This window comes from Rutidosis leptorrhynchoides, chromosome 2 (genome assembly GCF_046630445.1).
Source record: "Rutidosis leptorrhynchoides isolate AG116_Rl617_1_P2 chromosome 2, CSIRO_AGI_Rlap_v1, whole genome shotgun sequence".
Taxonomy (NCBI): Eukaryota; Viridiplantae; Streptophyta; class Magnoliopsida; order Asterales; family Asteraceae; genus Rutidosis; species Rutidosis leptorrhynchoides.
The window spans coordinates 300,365,305-300,384,024 of NC_092334.1; the positions used below are offsets into that span (position 1 = coordinate 300,365,305).

The window sequence follows — 18,720 nt, forward strand, 5'->3', positions numbered from 1 at the left end:
GTTTGTTCAATACTGAGACAATCTTTTATCAAATGTGGTCCTCCACACTGCTCACAACTAATTCGTATTGAGTGAATATCTTTAGTCATCTTTTCCATTCGTCTCTCGACAGCATCTATCTTTGCGGAAATGGAATCAAAGTCATGGCTAGAATTGGCTCTAGCTGCTTTAGATGATCTAACGATATCTTTTTCTTGATGCCACTCATGTGAGTGGGAAGCAGTGTTATCAATAATTTTGTAAGCTTCAGTTGCGGTTTTCTTTATAATGGAACCACCAGCTGCTATATCGATGTCTTTTCTTGTAGTGATGTCGCATCCTTGGTAGAATATTTGTACTATTTGATAAGTGTCTAAACCATGTTGCGGACATCCTCTCAATAACTTTCCAAATCTTGTCCATGCCTCATATAAAGTTTCATTTGGCTTTTGTGTGAACGTAACAATTTCTCCTTGAAGTCTCACTGCTTTAGATGCCGAAAAGAATTGTTTAAGAAATTTTTCAACTAAAACATCCCATGTATCAATCGCCCCTTCAGGTAATGATTCTAACCAAACTTTGGCTTCTCCCTTTAAAGTCCAGGGAAATAACATGAGATATTCTGTTCATCCTCAACTTCTCTTATTTTAAATAAAGTACAGATTCTATTAAAGGTACGAAGATGTTCGTTTGGATCTTCCTTCGGTGCACCACTAAATTGGCATTGATTAGTTACCATATGTAGGATTTGTCCTTTGATTTCATAATCTGGCGCGTTAATGTCTGGTTGAGTAATTGCGTGACCTTGGCCAGTGCGCTTAGCTCTCATTCGGTCTTCCATACTTAGAGGTTCCAGATTTTCCATGATTGAAATTGTTGAATCTGAATCACTAGAGGATTCTGACTTAATGGTTTCTTCCTCGACAATCTCTGGATGAGTGATTTGTGGTTTAGGAGGAATGATTAGTGGTTCAGGATCTCTGAATTGTCCCTAAATATCCTCCGGGTTCTCAATTGTGAAGTCGGTTCAAAAAATGGATTATCGGAAATTTGAATTGGAGTACTTGGTCGACTTGATGACGAATCTAAAGAAAAATCAACGGCGACAATATTGGCTAGATGTCTTGATCGAGTTACATGTGGTGAACGTATGAAAGGTGGTGAACGTTTTGCTCGGTGCATTCACTGAATATCCTATTAGTTATAAAAGATAAAAATTTTATAAGTTATCAAATTAATAGACTTTTCTAATTTTGCCCACGTTTCGAATAGCCAATAGATACAGCAGGTAGCCAGGACCCTTTAAATCGGAATCCCACAACTCGCCACTAACAAATCCAACTATTACTACGAACCAGAAAATTTTGGATGTCTATCAATTTAACCACTTAAAATAATTTTTTCGTCGAAGTTTAAAGAAATTTTAGAGAAGAAATAGAAAATTCTATGTCCTAAAAACTAGAGCGTCGACAAATAAGAAAGAAAAAGTGTGCGTCGAAAAATAAAAGGTCGAAAAATAATAAAAAGAACGTAGCGCGTCGAAACTTAAAAGTCTAAAAGCTAAGAATTAAAAGTTGCGTCTAAAGGTATTAAAGCTTAAAGAAATTCTATATCCAAAACGGTAATAACTTAAAAAGGTGCTAAAATATATTAAAATTTAAGTGATAAGCAACGTCGTAAAATTCTACAGCGCCTAAGTCTTAATCTAAAGAAAAAGCACTTAAGGGATTTTACGGCAAAGCCTAAAAATTTAGAAATAAAAAACAAATAACTACGGCAAATACTATATCTTAAAACTAATTACGAACGATAAAAATACAAATTACGTATAAACGATTAAAAAGATACGAAATATAGAAATAAAACTTAAGTTATAAAAATACAATTTTTTTATAAAAATATTATTTTTATATAAAGTATTTTATAAAAGTATTAATTTTATAATTTAATAAAACTAATTAAAACTAAAATTACAAATTAAATAAAACTAAAAAATTAATTTAATAACTAACCCTAATTAGGGTTTATAATAATAATAATTAAATTATACTCCTTAATTAATGCAGTACCAGGTTCAGATGTTGCGTGTCAGGATGCCTCATGCGGTCGCATGGGTTTAAAGCACCCATCTCATGCGATCGCATGAGATGCAGTTTCAGCTGGGATGCAGGTCGAAATACTTGCAGGCTCAGATTTGTTTTTTTTTTCTTTTTACGTTTTACTTATGTTATTTTTTTTTAATTTTCTGTTTTTATTATATATAAAATATAAATATAAATTATTATTAAATAAAAAAAATTATTACTTATTAGTTTTTATAACTTTTCACAATAAATAAAAAATATAAACTTTTTAATTTAACTAAACTTTAAAATATAGATATATTTTTCTTTTTCTTGTTTTTGTATTTTTTGTATTTGTTTTTTTTTTTTAAATTTAGAACTTATATTTTATACAAAAACTTAATTGAAACTAAAAAAAATCTTTTTTTATAGCGTTGCGCTTTCGGCGTTTAGGATTCCCCGGCAGCGGCGCCAAAAATACTTGATGTGCGTAGAGGTGTATACGAAATAGTTATATTTTTATTGCGAAATACTATTAAATATGATACAATTTTACACAAGTTATTTATTTATTTATAGAGTAGAAATACCTAAACCTTGCTACAACACTTACAGGTAGTGTACCTAATCGTACAGTAGTGTAGTTTTCAGTAAGTCCGGTTCGTCCACAGGGAACTAGCCAAGTTTAACACTATATTTTTAAAAACTATATATATATATATATATATATATATATATATATATATATATATATATATATATATATATATATATATATATATATATAAGTAGTATAATTATTATTATAAAAGGGGATTTTTACCGTTTAATGACCGGTTTATCGATTTTAAAACTTTAGTCGCAGTTAAAACCTAATGTAAAATATTAAAAATAAATATAACTTAATTTAAAGCGTAAAGTAAATGACAATAATTAAAGTGCGATAAATTAAAATGCGTAAATAAAATAAAAATAAATAAAATTGCGATAATTAAAAAGTACGATAATTAAAAGTGCAATTAAATAAAATGACAGTAAATAATTATGAGATGAAATCTGGTCCCGGTTTCAGATTTTCGAACGTCCTTGCGTACTATTTAATATCTTGTACTTTGCGTTTTGCGGCTCGTACTCTTGTAACTTTTAGACGTTTCTTATCAATAATTTGAACCACTTTAATTGTACTTTGTACTTTTGAGCTTTTTGGTCGTTTGCGTCTTCAATTCGTCGAATCTGTCTTTTGTCTTCACCTTTTAATATTTAAACGAATATCACTTGTAAATAGAACAATTGCAACTAAAAGCTTGTCTTTCTTGAGGGATAATGCTATGAAATATATGTTCGTTTTTAGCATTATCACCTATCAGTGTGAACCAGAACTGAAGGTGACTTATGCCAGTAAGTTATTAAAAGACAGGGCTATGGTGTGGTAGGATTCGATAATAGCAAGTGTTCCTCCAGAAAAAGTTTGAATGATCACTTGGGAACAATTTTACGGTAAGGTATGTGAGCAGTATTGCAATGTGTTTGACATGAACAGAATCAAAATGGAGTTTTTGGAGATGCGGAAGACACCTCATATGTCAATTGATGAGGTGATTGAGAAATACATGGACAAGTTAAGGTTTGTGCAACAATGGGTGCCTAATGAACAATCAAGAATCCAGCATTTTGTGAACATGATCTTTCCGGAGTATAGGACCTTTGTGAGGTCAACACCGACGTTATCTCAGGATTTTGTGATGACAAAGATGGTAGAAAGTGATGTACGAGCAGCAAGGGGTATGAATTTGGGAAACATTATATCGCAGGGTAGTCAGGCTACCAGTCAGTCAGGTTATAAGTCTAAGAAATCTTTTGGGTTTAGACAAAAGGGTAAAGGTAATCAAGCAAGTTCAGGGTCTGGTTTGGGAAGGAGAGAATGGTGTAAAGGTTGTAAGTCTTCTCACAGTGGGCAGTGTTCAGAGGCAACGAGAAGGTGTTTAAGATGTAGTATGGTAGGTCATGAATCTCAGGGGTGTCCCTTCAGAGAGAATGTGTGTTGGAGTTGTTATCAGCCGGGTCACCATTCAGATAGTTGTCAGGCGTCAAAGGGCGCAAGTTCCGGGGCAGGGTCAGGGGCTCGTTCGACATCTGTCGGGGGTTCCACAGCCTCAAGTGGATAGAAGAGAAAGAACCCGCTGAGTGCGGAAGCTAGGGCATTTCAGATGACTGTTGAGGCCACAACTAATAATGATGACATCATAACCAGTATGTTCTTGATCAACTCAATACCTGCTAGAGTATTGTTTGATTCGGGTGCAAATAGGATGTTTATGTTTATGTCTATAAATTTTTGTACTAAGTTAGGGTTACCTGCTACTGTGCTGCCTCAGCTCGTTAGAGTAGAAACGTATGTGTCTGGAGCTAGTATAGAAATTGATGGTAGACCGCTTGCTATGTCTTGTTTAGTGTTGCCTATCCCTAGTTTTGACATAGTGTTAGGGTTGAACTGGATGAGCCTACATAAGGCCCACATTAAGTGTGATAAGATAAGTGTGACTTTCCATTTGACTGATGGAACCCGTATTGTGGCCCGAGGAGAATGAAGTGGGTTCAGTTTTCAATTGATCTCTATGATGAAGGCGAAGAAGTCACTTTCTAAGGGGTGTGAGTCTTTTATAACTTAAGTTATTGATGCTAATATAGAAAAGAGATCTATTACCGATATTCCGTTGGTTTCGGAATTTCCTGAGGTGTTTCCTGACGAGTTACTGGGGTTACCGCCGGTAAGAGAAGTAGAGTATAAGATTGAGTTGGTTCCGAGAACAACTCCAGTAGCTAAGGCTCCTTATAGGTTAGCACCTTCTGAAATCAGAGAGATGATGTCTTAGATACAAGAATTGTTAGACAGAGGGTTTATAAGACCGAGTTCTTCGCCGTGGGGTGCACCGGTGTTGTTTGTAAAGAAGAAAGGTGGTACTCTAAGAATGTGTATAGATTATCGAGAATTGAATAAGAGAACGGTTAAGAATAAGTATCTGTTGCCTAGGATCGTTGATCTGTTCGATCAACTTTAGGGTGCGTCGTACTTTTCAAAGATAGATCTTAGATCCGGGTATCATTAGGTTCGTGTTGCAGAATCAGATATACCAAAGACAGCATTCAGAACAAGATATGGGCATTACGAGTTGTTGGTGATGCCATTTGGGTTAACAAACGCTCCAACAGTCTTCATGGATCTGATGAACAGGGTTTGTAAACCGTATTTAGATCGGTTTATGATTGTGTTTATCGATGATATATTGGTGTATTCAAAGTCAGAGGCTGATCATGCGACACATCTTCGATTTGTGTTAGAGTTATTAAAGAAAGAGCAGTTATACGCTAAGTTCTTGAAGTGTGAGTTTTGGCTTCAAGAGGTACAGTATCTTGGTCATGTTATCTGTGAGGCAGGTATTAAAGTGGATCCGTCGAAAATAGAAGTGGTAATGGGTTGGAATTCGCCAAAGACGCCGACAAAAGTTAAGAGTTTATTGGGTCTGGCGGGTTATTATCGCTGATTAATAAAAGATTTTTCTAAAATAGCAGTTCCGTTGACTAAATTGACCAGAAAAGACGTAAGTTTTCGATGGAGTGACCAACAGGAACAGGCTTTTCAGACGCTCAAACAATTTTTGTGTCAAGCTCCAGTGTTAGCATTACCAGAGGGTTCACATGACTTCGTGGTTTATTGTGATGCATCAATTGCTGGGTTAGGGTGTGTACTGATGCAGAGAGATAAAGGTATCGCGTACGCTTCTCATCAGTTAAAGACATACGAACGTAATTATCCGGTTCACGATTTCGAAATGGCTGTAGTGGTATTTGTGTTCCAGTTATGGAGACACTACTTATACGATACAAAGTGTGTGATATGTACAGACCATAAGAGCCTCCAGTATATTTTTACGCAGAATGAACTGAATATGCGACAGAGACGGTGGATTGAGCTTATAAAAGATTACGATTGTGAAATAAAGTATCATCCGGGCAAAGCGAATGTTGTTGCCAATGCTTTGAGTCATAAAAAGACCGTGGAAACCGTGAAATTTATGAGAACTGAAATAGTTTCAGACCATATTGAACAGATAAGACAAGTTCAAGCCCGAGCTTTATTGGAGGAAAACATAAAGACTGAACTGATGACTAAAATTAAAGACCAATTGACTGATGATTCTCGTGGACTTAAGACGTTTAAGAATCGAATTTGGGTGCCTATACTTGGAGATTTAAGGAAATTGATCTTAAATGAAGTGCATAAATCGAGGTTGACCATCCATCCGGGTAGCACCAAGATGTATAATGACTTAAAATCGATGTATTGGTGGCCAACGATGAAGAAAGATGTTGCTCAATTTGTAGAAAGATGTCATATTTGTGCTCAGGTTAAAGCTGAACATCAGAAACCATATGGTTCATTACAACAGTTGAAAATTCTAGAGTGTAAATGGGATCATATTACGATGGATTTTGTAACCAAATTACCTAGATCTTAGAGAGGTAATGATATGATATGGGTAATTATTGATCGACTAACAAAGAGTGTACATTTATTAGCAACAAAACAGACAGTCTCGTTGAGTACTTTGGCAGAATTATACTTGAAAGAGATAGTTAGTCGACATGGGGTTCCGTTGTGTATCGTATCCGACAAGGATTCTAGATTTGTGTCTAACTTCTGGAACAGTTTACAGAAACGTTTGGGAACGAGGATGAATCTAAGTACAGTGTATCATCCACATACCGACGGTCAGAGTGAATGTACAATACAGACACTAGAGGATATGCTTAGGTCCTGTGTGTTAAAATACAGTGGTCCATGGGATATACATCTACCTTTGATCGAATTCGCCTACAACAATACTTACCATTCGAGTATTGGTATGTCGCCTTATGAAATGTTGTATGGTCGCAAATGTAGAACGCCGACTTGTTGGTTAGAAGCCGGAGAGAATACGTTTGTAGGTCCAGAATTAGTTCAGATAACAGCAGACAAGGTAGCAATAGCACGTGAAAAGTTGAAAGCAGCACGTGACAGACAGAAAATGTATGCCGATCCACGTAGACGTCCAGTAAACTTTGAGGTGGGTGATCGTGTTTACTTGAAAGTTTCACCGTGGAAGGGTGTTATCAGGTTTGGTAAACGAGGTAAGTTAGCTCCAAGGTATATTGGGCCGTTCAAGATTATTCAAAGGGTTAACGACCAGACTGTTGTGTTAGAGCTTCCAGCAGAGTTGGTAGGGATACACAACACATTTAATGTGTGTTACCTTAGGAAGTGTAAGGTCTATGATGAGGCGCAACTGGTTTCGTTGATTGATTTGAGGGTGGACTTGAATTAAAAGTCAGTTGAAGAACTGGTAAGGATTCTTGATAGAAAGGTGACAAAGCTGCGAAAGAAAGAGATCCCTATGGTGCTTGTTGAGTGGAAGCATAGTTTAGGGTCGAACCTTACGTGGGAAACCGAAGAGCTGATGAAGGCTCGTTATCCACGTTTGTTTGATCATGACTAGATTCAGAGGACGGAATCTTCTTAAGGGGGTTGGATTTGTAACATCCTCAGATCGGGCTTGGATGTAAGATGACTATTTTGCCCTTAAGCATAATTGTGTGGTTAATTATGCTTTTATTTTAATAAAATATTTAGTGTTATTTTATTATTTGGTTAAGACCAGTATGTGACAAGGGTCACAGAACAGGTTCGTTTATTTAATTTGAACTCCGTTAGGGCAGTCAAATTAAGTACGTAAGTTATTAAGATAACTGGGTAATTCCCGTGTGTATTGGGGTATTGTATTTAACCAACATATATAAGCCTTGAACCAGCCATTTCTCTCATTTTCTTGAATCTTCTACACACACTCCGTACCTACTTTCTCTCCTACTTGAAACCCTAATTTCTTAATCTCGTTTTTGGAATTACAATTGTGTTATAAAGCTTGTTGTTACTGTTTTCGTGATCATTCAAGGTAACAATTCGTGATTTTCAGTTCCAAAATTGTTAGATTTGTGTGGTTTTTAGTTAGGTTTTGTCAAAAGTGGATTTTGAGTCAAATTTAGCCATATTGATGTTATTGATGCTTAACACTAGAGGGTTTGAGTCCCTAAATGTTTTCCTAACATGTTATGTGTGGATTTTTGGTCAAAAACATGTCTGGAGACGAGATTGAGTGATTTTGGTTCGAATACCCATCATTTCTGCTGCTGCTACTCGATGAACACAACCGTACGGTTGCAGCTTGCAACCGTACGGGTACATGGTGCAACCGTACAGGTGCATGTGCAACTGTACGGATACAGTGGTGTGGTGCAACCGGGCAGAAAGTGTGTAACCGTACAGATGCACTATGCAATCGTACGGATGGACTTGAAACCGTACGGATTCATGTGCAACCTTACGGATGTAGATTAGTGATGCATTGTTGTGTAATTTAGCCGTTTCCTAGCCGTTATGCTGTCCGCGAGACTTATGATGATCAGGATGTAAATTCTGAAAATGTATAAGTGTTAGGTGGACTTTTACTGACACTTTTATTACTGATTTGCTGTACTGTGCCGTTTTATGCTAACGGACAGAAACTAACTTGGTTTGCCTTATGTCAGGTGATAAGGATAAGGAAGCTGCTCAGTGATAGATTATCTGAGCCAGTTGCTAGTATTCAGTGAGTGGGTCTATCTCCTGATAGAGTATTAAGTAGCTGACACGCTACTTGTTCAGACTCTTTATACTTATGTTTATATCTATTATGAATACAATGTGTAATTAGATATTTCCATGCTAGTTAGGACGATTGCATGACTAATTATCTGTGATCTTATGTGCGTACTGTTAGTTGGACACCAACCGAGGCGGCAAGGTTGGGAACCCACCGAGACGGCAAGGTAGGGTTGATGTGAGGTCGACCGTGGTAGCCTGGTCAGGTCATGATGTTACTGATTGTTCAATATAGCATAGAAGGACGCATGTGTTGCATTTAGACGGTTATGCAGTGGAGTCAGTAAAGCGGACTATCGGTAGGTTGTAGCTTGATCAGCTAAGTCATGTGCTCGTATAAGCCTCTGATCCTCATATTTTCAGTTGTTGTATGCTAGTTCAGGACGTTAGCATATATGTGACCCTTGCATGTTCAGTTGCTTATGCTTGGTATGTTAGATAGTATCCATTCACTTAGCAGTTGTACTAATTTCCACCACATTTCCACCCCTTGCAGGTTTAGGTACTGCTGATTAGGACGGATGTAATGGACGGGTTTGAAGACATGTGTGACTATGTGATTAACTCTGATGTTTTCCATTTTAATGATGTTTTCACGTAACACCGATGTTTTGAAATATTGTTATAATGATAATTAAGTTAGTTTGTAAATAATGTTATGTAAACGTTAACTAAGGCTGATTTGGTAATTAATAGTACTTCCGCTGTGTTTTAAAAAAAATCAGGGTGTTACAACTTGAATACTAGCAATGAACTCATTTATCCCATAAAAACGTATACACTTGTTCGAGTGTACAAAATAGTTCAAAGTAAATGCAACACAGTTATAGTAGGGTGAGGTTTGTCTAACCTAACAGATCCGTCCATCTAAATTGTGCTTACCCGAAGGTAATAAAAGTATTCAAGCTAGGGGCTTTATGAACAATAACTCAATATGTAATAATAAGTACTCGTGTCAACATAAAACCATTTGAAAATGTAAGTATAACAGCGTGTATTCTCATCCCTGAAAACATGTAAAAAGCGGGACTGTAGACTCACCTTTGATAAGCTCTTGAACAAAAAGTAAGCAAGTAACTTGTACGGGTTACTGCTGAGTAATGCATCCTAAGTATACGTATTTAGGTTGGTCAACATTTATGTCTTATACAATAGTGGTTTCATAGAGTAAGTTGTCTTATTGCTCGACTCGACGCGTTTCAAAGTAAAAGTCAACATACAAAAGTCAACCAAAGTCCAACCAAAAGTTAAACTTGGTCAAGGTGGTCAACTAAAGTCAACATCAGTAGGTTCATGTCAAATGTTGGTCAACATTTCAATCCTAAGTCAACTCGCACATTTCAGTTCATAATTTGTCAAGTACGCGATCACGGATTATCGTCTAGCATAAAGTTCATGTACAAGTTGCAAACGACGCGCAATATCTCATAACACATAAATCATGGCAATATGGCAAGCTCCAGAGCTCAACTAGACCTATAAACATTTTTAGAAAGCATAACCAGGGTCTCCTACGATGTCTACAAGTTGGGTTTCAAAAGAGGTGCAGTTATGGTTCACTAAATCAGTTTCTGACTGCGTACCAATCTCGTAATGGCTATAACTGGAGCTAGGAACATGAAATTAATGCAAGGTCAGTAATCATGGTTCAAGGACAAGTCAAATTATCACATATCTAAAAATGAGACATGTTTGTTTAGCCGATTGGAATAGTTTATTCAATCAAATTGGACATTCTGTTTCAGCTCAATTCAGCAGTTACCAAATCTACAGCCTAGGTTTTCCATAAACTAGAGTTTTATCACATAACATGCAAAGTTTCAATATACAGAAGGCCAAGGTCTCAAAAGGTCCAAAACTCATGCTATAAAGCTATAGGTGCATACGTTACAGATTTGGTCAGCATACAGGTCACCATTTCGACACGCACATTACACAAGCTTCACAAATCCAAATGACGCGAGGCCTAGATGAAAATTTAACTATAATATATGAACGTTTCAGATATGAAAAGTCCTAACTTCAAATGAATTTAAAAGTCAGTTTTATGATACCGAGCAAATCCGTTTTATCAAGAACGTTCAATTAAGCATAACGTGAGCATTACAAATTCAAATTGCATGATATCTTAGTCTAAATTGAGTGTTTTTAAGTCCTATATGCATTTATAATCAGTATGCAATTCAATTCCATGTACATTTTTCCAGAATTCGACATAATCACAGATTCATCAATAAAACATCAATCGATCATAACTTAAGCATACAGTAACGAAAATACGCGAATCCAAAGCCTAAAATTATTAGTTTTTCGAGAGGATTTCAAATATATCATAATATTTTACATTTACAAAAGTCAATTTTCTGTAATCACTCAAAACAAATTCGGGATTAACCCTAATCACATCATACGATCAAATTAACGAAAGCAATTAACATGTACGCGTATAGACTTGAGCAATTGACAACATACACTATGAAACCTTATAAAAATCAGATTTTTAAAGTTAGGGTTTATGCAAATATACCTTTGATCAACAAAATATTTACACCAACGCTTAGAGGACGATGTGAATTGCACTTTTCGTGTTTAAGGTTTAAGCTAAAAGTGAAAATTGAAGGTGATAGGGTTATGGTGGTGGTCGATGATCAAGGCAGAGGGAGGAGGGAAAGTCGACTGAATTTTTTTTGTTAGGGATAGAATTCAGTGATTAGGTTTAGGTTTAGCATTTTATACCTAGGCCTAAACACAAATAAACATGGACTAACACTAGTGGCCCAAAATAGCAATTAAAAGGGGAGGGGGAGTGGGTCACGGCCGAATGGGGCTCAAGTGAAATGTCCCATTCATAATGATTATAAACGTTTCATATTAATTGATTTTTTTGCGAGGTTTTGACCTCTATATGAGACGTTTTTCAAAGGCTGCATTCGATTTTAAAACAAACCATAACCTTTAAAATATTACGAAGATTATCAAATAATGATAATCTAAAATATAGCGTTTTTCATACGACCATTACATAATGGTTTACAATAATATTACACATCAACATAAGTCTTCGAATGCAGTTTTTAAACAATATTATACAAGCATGGACTCCAAATCTTGTCCTTAATTTAGTATGCAACAGCGGAAGCTCTTAACAATCCCCTGAGAATAAACATGCTTAAAACGTCAACAAAATGTTGGTGAGTTATAGGTTTAGCCTATATATTTATCAATTCGTATTAATAGACCACAAGATTTCATATTTCCATTTATTGTAAACAGCATGCATGCATAAAAATCATTCATATGGTGAACACCTGGTAACCGACATTAACAAGATGCATATAAGAATATCCCCTATCATTCCGGGACATCCATCGGACATGATAAAACAACATCAAAGTACTAAAGCATCCACAACCATGGATGAGGTTTGTTAGGCCCAATAGATCTAACTTTAGGATTCGCGTCAATTAGTAGATCGGTTTACTAATTCTTAGGCTACCACAAAAAAGGGCATATTCGGCTTCGATCATTCACCCATAGAATGTAGTTTCGATTACTTGTGTCTATTTCGTAAAACATTTATAAAACTGCATGTATTCTCATCCCAATAATATTAGATTTTAAAAGTGGGACTATAACTCACTTTCACAGATTTTTCCTTCGTCGAAAAATAAGACTTGGCCACGGGTCGATTCACGAACCTATAACAAATATGTACATATATATCAAAGTATGATCGAAATATATTCACAACATTTTTTATTACGCTTTAATGATTTAAGTTTATTAAGTTAGCTGTCCAACGTTAGTAGCCTACAACTAGTTGTCCACAGTTAGCAGTACAGAAATAAATCAATATAAATTATCTTGGATCAATCCACGACCCAGTGTATACAAGCCTCAGGCTAGATCACAACTTAAAGTATATATTTTTTTGGAATCAACCTCAACCCTGTATAGCGAACTCGATCATTACAGCATATAGAGTGTCTATGGTTGTTCCAAATAATATATATAGATGAGTCGATATGATATGTCAAAACATTGTATACGTGTCTATGGTATCTCAAGATTACATAATATATGTTAGATTACATGTATAATACAATATAAGTTAGCTAGGATATGATTAATATAGATTTGTTACAATTTTCACGTAGCTAAAACTAGTAAAAATATCCAATTTTGTTTTACCCATAACTTCTTCGTTTTAAATCCGTTTTGAGTGATTCAAATTGCTATGGTTTCATAATGAACTAAAATTTATGAAATTAAACAGAAAAAGTATAAGTTTTGATAGTGTTCCAAATGAACATATATTTAGTAGCAATATCGTTCCAATATGTAAAGTTTTTAAATGTAATTTCCTTATTTTTAGTTGTAATAGTTAAATAAATAAGTGTGAAGACGAAAGACGCAAATCGCTCGAAAATGAAGATTTAAAGACAAAAACGAAGATTTGAAAGACCAAAACGTCCAAAAAGCTCAAATGTACAAGATACAATTCAAAAGGTTCAATTTATTGATGAAGAACGTCTAAAAATGACAAGAGTACAAGTTACAAAACGCAAAGTACACGATATAAAATTGTACTAAAGGACGTTCGAAAATCCGGAACCGGGACATGAACCAACTCTCAACGCTCGACGCAACGGTGTAAAAATTATGAGTCAACTATGCACAAGAATAAAATATAATATTTAAATAATTCATAATAAGAATAATATTAAATAATAAAAAGTTGTTAATTGAGCATAGTTCAGGGGTCGTAAGCGAAAATTCAATTTAACATTTTGCCTATAAAAGGCGACGTATTACGATCAATTTTACGAACACCTTTTTCTATCTTTTTCTTATTTTTCTATCTATCAATATCAATATCTATAATTTATATCTATAATTCTCTATCATAATGTTAATGTAATCAGATATAACAATAATCTTAATTTTAATTTTAAATTATGATAATAATAAGATTTATGATAGAGATCGTTTGAGTGTGTAAGTCGAAATTCTGTCCGTGTAACGCTACGCTATTTTTAATCATTGTAAGTTATGTTCAACCTTTTTACATTAATGTATCGTAACTAAGTTATTATTATGCTTATTTAAGCCGAAGTAATCGTGATGTTGGGCTAAAATATTAAGAAGGGGTTATTGAACTTTGGACCATAATTAAGGTTTGGGCAAAAGACCGACACTTGTGGAAATTGAACTATTGACTATTAATAGATGGGGGGTATTGTCTAATTGAGTGACAACTCATTGGAGTCTGTCGAACCTATCTTCAAATTAATTAACCTAATAATTAATAATGATTATGGTTGTCCTATTTAGTGATGTTCATATGGAATCTGTTATAATCATTTAATTAATCAATTGGGTTGGGTAATTGATTATTCATTCTGATCAAGTGGATGAATTAATATTCATAAACTAAATAAAACAGGGGTGGATTACATACAGTGATAACTGGTGTAATTGTTGACAGAAGTGATAACTGCGTCACAGTTTAAATCCTTAATCAGTTGGAATATTTGACTTCGGGTATAAGGGTAATTTGACGAGGATACTCGCACTTTATATTTATGACCGATGGACTATTATGGAAAAAAACCAGATAGACGTATCAAATAAACCAGGACAAAGGACAATTAACCCATGGTAATAAATTAAAATCAACACGTCAAACATCATGATTACGGAAGTTTAAATAAGCATAATTCTTTTATTATATTTCTCATCGTATCTTTATTTACTGTCATTTTATTACTCGCAATTTTATTTACTGTCATTTTATTTATTGTCATTATTTTATGCACTTTAATTATCGTCATTTATCTTTACGCTTAAAATATAGAATCGACAAACCGGTCATTAAACGGTAAAATCCCCCTTTTATAATAATATTACTACTTATATAATTATATATATTTTATATAAATATAGTTAAAAATATAGTAAGTATCACCAGCTCCCTGTGGAACGAACCGGACTTACTAAAAACTACACTACTCTACGATTAGGTACACTGCCTATAGTGTTGTAGCAAGGTTTAGGTATATCCCATCCGTAAATTAATAAAACTTGTGTCATATTTTGTAGTATTTTGTATTAAAAATAATACTATTTTGTATACACCCCCTACGACATCAAGTATTTTTGGCGCCGCTGCCGGGGAGCGCTAAAATGCTATATTTTAAATTATAATAATATTAAAATAAAATATAATAATATAATAATATTAAAATAGAATATAATAATATAATAATATTGAAATAGAATATAATAATATAATAATATTTTAGAATCAAAATTTGATAAGTAAAGTTTTAAAAAGTCGTATTTATTAAATACTTCAGGGGTATATTATGTAACTTGTAATTAATAATTTCTATCATATCGCTTTCATGTGAATAGTAAATTAATTAATTTCTTTTCATTTACTATTCATGAATAGTAAATGAATTAAAAAAAAGTTTTGAAAAAAAATAATAATTATAAAAAAATTATTAATTTGTAAAAAAAAATCGTTTTTAAAAAAAAAAAAAAACGAAAAAAAAAAAACGTAAAAAAAAAAACAAAAACGTAAAAAAAAAAAAAACGTAAAAAAAAAAAAATTATTAAAAAAAAATATATTTTTTTAAGATTTTGTCTATAAAAAAAAAGTTTTTTTTTAGTTTTATTACCTTTAGATTTTTAGACTATAGTCACAACTTTTAGTATTAAGTTTAGTTTTGCCATAGTTATTTTTACTTCTAGAATTTTTAGGCTTTGCCGTAAAATCCCTTAAGTGCTTATTCCTTAGACTAAGTTTTAGGTGCTTTAGAATTTTACGACGCCGTATTTCGCACTACTTTCTTATTTTTATTTTTCGACGCCTATTTTTCGACCTTTTATTTTTCGACCTTTTTCGACGAACTCTTTTTCTTTCTTATTTATCGCTATTCTAGTTTTAGGACATAGATTTTTATTCTACTTCTTATCTAAATTTCTTAAAATTACGAAAATTTATTTTAAGTGGTTAAATTAATAGACATCAAAATTTTCTGGTTCGTAGTAATAGTTGGATTTGTACGTGGACCGGGTTATTGGAGCCAAACAGTACTCAATTATATTGAGACCAAACGAATCCTGCCCCTCTGCTGCATCTTTTGGCTATTCGAAACGTGGGCAAAATCAGAAAAGTCTATTAATTGGATAACTTATATAATTTTTCTTTCCTTTTAAAAACTAATAGGATATTCAGTGAATGCACCGAGTAAAACGTTCACCACCTTTCATAAGTTCACCACCTATAACTCGATCAAGACATCTAGCCAATATTGTCGCCGTTGATTTTTCTTTAGAATCATCATCAAGTCGACCAAGAACTCCAACTCAAATTTTCGATAATCCATCTTTTGAACCCGACCTCACAATTGAGAATCCGGAGAATATTCAGGGACAATTCCAAGATCCAGAACCACTAATCATTCCTCCTGAACCACAAACCATTAAATTAGAATCTTCTAGTGATTCGTATTCAACAAATTCAATTATGGAAAATCTGGAACCTCTAAGTATGGAAGATCGAATGAGAGCCACACGCACGGGCCAAGGTCACGCCATTATTAAGCCAGAAGTTAATGCGCCAGATTATGAAATCAAAGGACAAATTCTACACATGGTAACTAACCAATGCCAATTCAGTGGTGCACCGAATGAAGATCCTAACGAACACCTTCGTACGTTTAAAAGAATTTGTACACTATTCAAAATCCGAGAAGTGGAAGATGAGCAGATCTATCTCATGTTGTTTCCCTGGACTTTAAAGGGAGAAGCCAAAGATTGGTTAGAATCGTTACCTGAAGGGGCGATTGACACATGGGATGTTTTAGTTGAAAAATTTCTTAAACAATTCTTTCCGGCATCTAAAGCCGTGAGACTTCAAGGAGAAATTGTTACGTTCGCGCAAAAGCCAAATGAAACATTATATGAGGCGTGGACAAGATTCGGAAGGATGTTGAGAGGATGTCCTCAACACGGTTTAGACACTTACCAAATAGTACAAATATTCTACCAAGGTGTCAACGTTGCTACACGAAAAGACATCGACATAACAGCTGGTGATTCCATTATGAAGAAAACCGCAACTGAAGCTTACAAAATTATTGATAACACAGCCTCCCACTCTCATGAGTGGCACCAAGAGAAAGATATATATCGTTCATCTAAAGCGGCTAGAGCCGATTCTAGCCATAACTTTGATTCCGTTTCCGCAAAAATAGATGCTTTCGAGAGACGAATGGAAAAGATGAATAAAGATATTCACGCAATACGAATTAGTTGTGAGCAATACGGTGGACCACACTTAATGAAAGACTGTCACATTGAACAAACGATGGAACAACGTGAGAATGTTGTCTACATGAACCAAAGGCTGGAAAATAGTTATCAGAATAATTATCAACCGCCAAGGCCAAACTTCAATCGAAATCAAAACATTCTTTACAATCCAAAAGGACCCGACAATAACTCGTATAACCAACAAGGTCCGAATAACCAACCAACTCAAAATAACACTTTCAATCAACAAAGACCTGGCTTGTATAAACCACCACAACAAACCGACGAGAAGAAGTCAAATCTGGAAGAAGTGGTATTTAAGCTAGTTGAATCTCAAACACAATTTATTGAAACTCAAACCCAAATGAACGAGAGATTTGACCAGTCATTAAGAACTCAACAAGCTTCCATTTTGAATCTAGAAAAACACGTAGGTACTCTTGCTAGCATGATGAGTGAGAGGGAACAAGGAAAGCTACCAAGTAATACTGAAGTAAATCCTCAGAAAGAGAATGTTAATATGGTTTCAACAAATTCTGAAAAACCAGCTCCGGAAGATGGGAAGGTTTTAGATGAGAGTAAAAATGACGAAGTTACACCACCACCACCAGAGTATGTAAAGCCAGTGGTGGCACCATATAAACCACCCATCCCGTTTCCAAGAAAAGGAGTTGAGTATGAGCAAGTAATAGGTAATAAAGTTGGTGATACCATTGGAAAGAAGAAGAAGAAGAAGAATAAGAAAGTGCAAGAAACAAAAGCCGTAGAAGTAAACCCGGTGAAGACAGTTCCACCAAAACCTCCACCTAGGGTAGGTGATCCGGGTGAATTTATTGTTCCTTGTCTACTTAGTGATTGTGTCATGTATGATGCACTAGCAAATTTAGGTGCGAGTGTAAGTGTTATGCCTCTTTCCTTATATAAGAGATTAGGTGTAGGTGAGTTAACTCCAACGGATATGAGTGTTCGACTCTTTGATCAAACCATTAAGCACCCAGTTGGAATTGCTGACAACCTACCCATTCAAGTAGGTAATTTAACCTTTCTAGTCGAATTCATTGTCATTGACATAGAAGAGGACCCAAACATTCCTCTAATTTTAGGTCGACCATTCTTTGCGTCCACCGGGGCGTTATTTGATGTAGGAAATGGAAGAATGACACTTAAAAGTGGTGACAAATCGATCACCTTTATGATTCGAAAATCTAAACCTCCACCAACCAAAACCGTTAAACCAGTAAAAACGATTGGTAATAACCATGTTGTTTTACCAACTCCAACGGCAGTGCTTAGCAATAATGAAACGCCTAAGTGTGGGAAAAATGAAGTAACACCTAATGATAACCCAATAACAAAGGACCCCGTTGTTGATACGAAATTAGATGACCCCGTTATTAACAGTTCAATGAAGAAACTTTTTAAACGGGCTATTGATGCTAGAAGTAAGGGGAACTTTAATTTATGTAACCGGTTAGTATCCAATCTGTCGCCTAAATAAAAGGCGAAGCTAGTTGAATTATGGGATATTACGGAAGAAGCCGGGCACTGGCTTAAAGAAAAAGTCACAGATAGGCAAGTTGATTATGGACCAAGAGAAATTGACAATGAAGTTAATCA

At 34.8% G+C, this 18,720-nt stretch overlaps 1 non-coding gene across 1 annotated transcript; it reads left to right on the forward strand.

The window, feature by feature from the left end:
• Positions 1 to 354: 354 nt before the first annotated feature.
• Positions 355 to 461, forward strand: LOC139895272 (small nucleolar RNA R71). The gene has a single exon (XR_011775731.1). It is a non-coding gene; the product is annotated as a small nucleolar RNA R71 (small nucleolar RNA).
• The last annotated feature ends 18,259 nt before the right edge of the window (positions 462 to 18,720 follow it).